This window comes from Cydia splendana, chromosome 1 (assembly GCF_910591565.1).
Source record: "Cydia splendana chromosome 1, ilCydSple1.2, whole genome shotgun sequence".
NCBI classification, from domain to species: domain Eukaryota; kingdom Metazoa; phylum Arthropoda; class Insecta; order Lepidoptera; family Tortricidae; genus Cydia; species Cydia splendana.
In genome coordinates, this window is record NC_085960.1 from 25,216,846 (window position 1) to 25,223,491 (window position 6,646).

At 37.4% G+C, this 6,646-nt stretch overlaps 1 non-coding gene across 1 annotated transcript; it reads left to right on the plus strand.

Moving 5' to 3' along the window:
- Window positions 1-4,359: 4,359 nt before the first annotated feature.
- On the plus strand, window positions 4,360-4,463 carry LOC134798666 (U6 spliceosomal RNA). The gene has a single exon (XR_010145245.1). It is a non-coding gene; the product is annotated as a U6 spliceosomal RNA (small nuclear RNA).
- The last annotated feature ends 2,183 nt before the right edge of the window (window positions 4,464-6,646 follow it).

The following is a 6,646-nucleotide window of genomic DNA, read 5'->3' on the forward strand; positions in this document are numbered from 1 at the left end:
TGGCCGGGAAATGTCGCGCGGCGCAGGCTGTGTATTGTTATTCGCTGTCGCAGTTGCAACTTACACCCAGTGTAACGGATCTTATAACTACAATGCGGAATTACTTTAGATCTCCCGTTTAACTGAGGTAGTTGGTAAGAAATTATAATATTCAGGTACGGACTGGTTGAAAGCTTGGTTGTATAAAGCTGCTTTGTAAGTAAAATGTAAAATATAAACTAGTTTTAATCCCAAAACTCGGTTACCTTCTACTAGAAAACCGACTTTAAAAAAGGATAAAATAAGACATCAGCCCTTTTGAGCAAATGCGCTAGCAACTGATATGTTTGAAGTAGGTGCCAAGCCAAATCTTAAAAGCGTCAATACACTGTTGAACCGTATGCCAACCCTGCCGGGCTAGCACATGATTAGCCTACTGGTGCGGTTCGATAAAAAAGAAAATAACTATTTGGCGTGGTACCGACCAACTGACTCTTTATCATCCTACCGACTGCGCCATGTTAACGTAAAGGGATGAATGAATGAATGAATGAATTAATGTTTATTTGTTTTATGCGTCATAAAACTACGTGGTCGGATCAAGACTGACTCATTTATGGATTGCTCTTACCCACATGCATATAATACCTAATAACAATCTACCCACAGACTTCAACATATCAGTTGCTAGCGCATATAAAAGGGATAATATTTTATTTTATCCTTTTTGACGTCAGTTTTTCCTTCTTTTAAAAGGTTCTGTTTTTTCCATTTTTGTTTTAAGTTTTTGTTATGACTATGAGTGACGCAGCATTCTGCAGAACCCGTTCAATAAAAAAAATCGCGCTTTACTTACATTTCAAGTTTCAAGGTCTTTCTGATCTGATCCATCAAAATTTGGACTTCGACTGTGACCTAGTTGATCTAGATTCCATCAAATCTCAATAGTTCATACTTATACCCTAGTACGGGCAGCATCTCCTTACATTTCATTAAAGTGTCAAAGGGGCCTCTACGTGGTGGCTTCGGATGCGCGCATTCCTCCCAAATGTCCAGAACACCATTGTTCTGTGATAAGTAAAGACTTCCTCGTATTATCCTATTAATACCTATCATTCGTCTAAGCATTAAGTAGTCACTCGTGCTCGATTGGCGATTGGAATGGAAACACAGTATCGGCCCGCAATGTAACAGGCCATTATTCCTACAAGCGTATGCGGTGCTGAGCGCTGTGCGCCATAAGAATGATTGCTGAGTAAGTCAGTCAGTAGTCTTTGATTTATGGATACTTAATTTTTATCTGTATGTTCGGTGTCACTGAATGTTTCAGAAAGCTTGGTACAAAATGAAGCGTATTAAATGAAATCTACCAATGGAATGAGCTAAGGCAAAAATGTCATTATTAATATCTAAACGTGTACATAGACATGTTCGTGTCAATATAGGCGATATATTTCGATGTGATGAAGGGCTCTACGACAGATACGTACCATTTCAAATAACAACGCGATGATACAAGGAGCGCTGTTATACTCGTATCATGTCATGTGACAATATCCCCGCTTTTCTAATATCATTGGATACCCAGTATTTAGATGACCACCGTACGCTAACAGTTGTACTCCAACAGTTTATCACTGACTTAACTAGTCTTAAGGTGAGCGGCATTGTGTCTGCGGCGGCAAATCGTCGTCGAGCGCACTAACGGCCCGCAATAGGCCATTATCCGCCGAGCAGTGCCAATGCCGCGGTTAACCCTGCCCTGCCGCTGACTGATGATGCGTATCGACGGGTCTTTTGGGTGCGTTTGAAACAGGTACATACAAGGACTTTAATACGGATAGGTTTATTTTATATTATTAAAAATAAAAAATAAAAAATAAAAAATGTTTTATTGCCACAACTACCAAAAAAGAAGAATACATGAGAGAATCACAAAATACACTCCATTTCACTTATTATATTGTTTGTCGCTGTGATTTGGAATGTACAACTCTAGCTTTTTCAAATGATACCTCACTTGACCTAGTAAGTAGACTTCTGAATTCCCCGCCGCATATTGGGCATTTTCCACAGTCATTTTTTTTTTACTTTTAATGTGTCTGGGTTTGCCTTATTCATAACTGTTCCAAATTTCGAATTTATAGCGTAATTAGTTCCCGAGATATTTAGTGATGTGACAGACGGACAGACGGTCAGGGTCACACCAAAATTGTTCCTTTTTACCCCTTTTCATACGGAACCTTAAAAAGGGAGATCGTGACATGTAACCCTATAAGATATCTTATAGGGTTTCATGTATATATTTTTAAATGTGTCGTTTTTTATATTTTGTACGAGTCATTTTACAAGAGCTACATTTTCTTTAAATACGTTTGTTTTCCTTATCGTACTAAAATATCGGACAAGTTTCTCTGTCAAAACGTATTGCGTCCCAATCCAATATTTCCAAAACATTGCAGTTCAAGAAAAACCATTAAGCTATAACTGACGGTTGGGTTTCTAGTCACGTTCGTAAGTAATTTTAAAGGATATAGGGGGCCAACCACGGATTTCAAGTCTATTACAATATAATTCGGTTCAGTAGCAGATGCTATCATTTACCTACCGAGATTTTACGTGCGTTTTGATTTTGATTGAAGTATTTGAAAAGGGTTATTTTCTATTATACTATTTTATAAGAGCATTTTGTGATTATAAACACGTAATAGTTTATAATGTTAAATCGAATATAAAATTATTTATTTGTGGTAATAAAGTAGATACAGTCAGAAGCAACAGTAGCGGATGAAACAGTGCGCTAAAAGAACCTTCCACTCTTGTAATACTTTTCAAAATAGTAGGTATGTATATCTCTGCAGTTCGCGCTCAAAAGTATCTGTCATAGTCTAACTGCTCTACATATATGTAGACTAGAGACATGTGTCTTTTTGTTAAATGGTTAGAGAATGGTAGACCTTTGACGTGTAATACATTCGCCATACTTTTGATGCTGTACAGCCAGCAAAACAAAACAAAATCTTCTGGGAATCAGGATGGTAGTACAGCTGTGACACAAATTTCAAAACTGTGTCCAACAACAAACCTACATTTAATTTTAAAGAGAGCATAGTCAACTCCTTAGGGCCACCTAAAGTTGACTTTTGTTTCGTATTAATTGCACCCTGGCGGAGGGGAAAGTTAAAAAGTTAATTAGCTTTAATTTTAACTGCTGGGGGCGAAATGTTTGAATCTAGATGGACCATAACGGCTTGACGTTTTACTTTTTTTTGGGTAAAACGCTGAGCCATTTCGGGTTGCCCTGTTGGGAGAACCCTTGGCGCCAGCATGTACTGGCTAATTTGTTTTCATGTGTAGGAGGAAGTTGGAAACTCGAGCGGGCATCAAAATAATGACGAGACATGTTTATGACGTGTTCATCAACGAAATACTTACCAAGTGCATGAGGATTTCACATAGTAGATTAAACAACTGTACCGATATTCGGAACCTAATAATAATATTGAGAATGGCAACACTGCGTAGTCGGTCGTATTGTCCTTTTCTAGCATATACGTCCTTCTCTCTCCCACACTCCCACCACTCAGGCAGGTTGCTTTGACAGTTAAACAAGGCAATTTTTCAAGTCATTGGCTTGCTGTTTTTCCATCTGGAAGGTCGTGAAGCTAAACTGCTGGTGAGTTTTTGAATTTGTACCCCATTTTAGCTGACTATATTGAAAAACAGTTTCTAACGGGTTTTGCCGTTCGAAATAAATATTTAAATTTAGTTGTCCGATAAACTATCTAGCAAATAAAAACGATCCGGAATAGTGATGTGCAAGTGTTTTCAAAGGCTGCCTGCGCGCACCGTGGCTATGCCAATGAAAATACTAAAACACATATGTTAGAAAACACATCGAGCTGGTAAAGCGTGCACGTGTCACCATTAGAATTTAATTTTATACCTACATTAAGTCTCTTCCGAGTCTTGTTAGTTTAAATCTTTGTGTGTGTATAATAACGGTTGAAATTATAATACTTAAATGGTGATGTGTGGAGGCATACCCTTCAGTTTTCAAGTGATTTGTGTTTTCGAATACGAAAGGATCGGATAGTTAATACGTGTTAAGTAGAACCTATGTATTGAGGTAGAAGTTTATAGACGTGTAGGTTTTATCTGCCCAAGTATCTATCAGCAATTTGTCTTTTTATCCCGTTCCGGGTTAATATAATATTGCAAAATTATTTTTTTTGTGAATTAAATTGCTGATAAATAAGTGTACCCGCTTAGGAGTCGACGAAGCCCCGCCTTCGCGGGGCTTCTATTTCCGCTCTGAGGGACACAAGGTAACGAACAAACCTACATCGCAAACATTGCATTTATTTTTGTGGAAAGTGAGTACTTCGGCAGTACATAAACTTAAATCTGACTAGACATAGAGAGAGATTAGCATGGCTCTGCGCAAGAATGACATGCGAAATCGTAAAGTATTTCACTCTTGATCTACCAACTTATATCTCTCCAACTATATATTTAATTTTGAATTGTTAAAATGTAGGTAGGTTAAAATGTAGGTACCTACTTAAATAAATAACTTAGCAGGTACTTACAGCTTAAAAGGTTAAGGAAAATATCTCTTGCATGTAGTTGCTATATGTGCTTGTGTTATTTTGGATTTGAATAACTTGATTATTAAATCGTTACGTAACTACATACACGAGGGTCAATTCTTAAACCTACCTACCTACATAAATAGTACACTTGGCATTAACGATACGGGAATCTTTAGATTGATTCATTGACGAAGACGCATGGTTTGGTTCATATTGACAAATTATATTAGTTAACTGAAGAGTTAAAGTTTAGTTTTGACAAATCTGCGCGTCACCGTGAATGACACTTTCTAAAAGTGCCTGTAAAAGCCTGCATAAAGCCTTTCACCTTGTCGAGCAAGGAACCCGCAACTAAGGGAATATTACCCATAAACTCAGGGTATTCGATTTGAATGATATTCTTAAACCTACGTCTGTTATGGTTCCACCTGCGTAAGGTGTGCCTAAGAAAATCTTTTATTCGTTCACAAACTAACGTCAAGTTATTTGTGATGAAACCAATATATTATGTACCTATCTAAGGCTGCGCAAGCCTGCCATGTCTCCACCTGCGTAAGGTGTGCCAAAGAATCTTTGATTCATTCACAAACTGACGTCAAGTTATTGATGATAATATTATAACCTATGTAAGCCTGCGCAAGGCATTTCAGACATATTCACAGAAATATAAATGATATGGTCATAACACATGCGAGCAAGTAAGCCACAATCAGAAAAATATTACAAAAATGAATTTGTAAATATCTCCTTTTAGAGAAAGTAAAAAGGGTTCTAACAAAATCAGTCGAAATAGGCAAGGCTTTGTTATTAGTTTTCATTTTTGTTTACCAATCTATTCTAAAAGGGTCCCAAACACCCTATTGGCTAAGCCCAAAATTGGGCTAATTAATTGTGGTAAAAGTGAAAATTGCTTTCCATTTACATTACATTTCTAAAATTATAAGGTATAAAATAACCTAAGATTCCAGGCCTATTTCGACTCATTTTTCTTTTAAAGATGAAAAAAAATCTTTGCACCCTATTATAAAATTGTGGTCTGGAGACGCTTAGCCTCATAAGTTGGGCGGCATAGAGAATACTAAGAGATTTAGTCACCTAATTTCGATTATAAGCCCAGGCAGAAAATTGATAATTAGAATCAGGAGTGGTCAATCCACCAAGGTCCAGACAATCTGTGGACTCTAATTTAATCAGACTATGTAAGCTCACGACAGTGCTTACGGTTCCATTCTGAAATAAGCTATGTTTACAATATAATTCAAATTATATTTCTCATGGTGTGAAACAAACAGCCTGCTCAAGGTGTACAAAGGGTCCGATTAACGGCCCTATGAATATCTAAAAAACCTTTGAAGTCTAGGCCTGCTAAGGCAGACTAGAAATAAATACATATGATCACAATGTAAGAGCAGCTCACAGTTGCATAAATTATATTTGCCTCGAGAGCACTAGACTTTCAGTTAACATGTTACGTTAAGTTACGAGTACCTACCTATGTACACAACATGACCAAGGTTACCTACCTATTTAACTATTATATCCCTGACTGCCATGGTATAGGAAAATTATCATGTGCTGGCGGTGCTGCACAAGCATGTTTGAAATAAAATATACAAAACTGGCCTGACGGGCGTTTATCAATTATGTATTTTACACCTTGTGTCTGTATTGTGACCCAGGAAGTTTTAAACCACCTGTATCGTAAGTGCTCCTATGCACGGATTAAGTTTATTTTAAACTACCCATGCCCTAACCTCAAGGGCAAGTGCTTCTATGCACCGACTAGATACTGTTATCACTTAATTCACTTATCATGACTTGTCATAGTTTGATACTACACGTTTAACAAATTTAAGACCGTGGAATGTACCCACTACAAAAAGGTTTTTAAAAACAGTGACTGAATGGTTTGCACGAACGGTTCTAGCACAACTTCTGGGCGGTCACGTCTAGGGCATGACCCTCTAGTTCTCTATTTATACATAATTATAACATTGTGATACTGTTCACTTTGCACAATAAAATAGGGAAACAGGAGCACGCCTTGCGAAAAGGCGAAACTATTTTGAAAC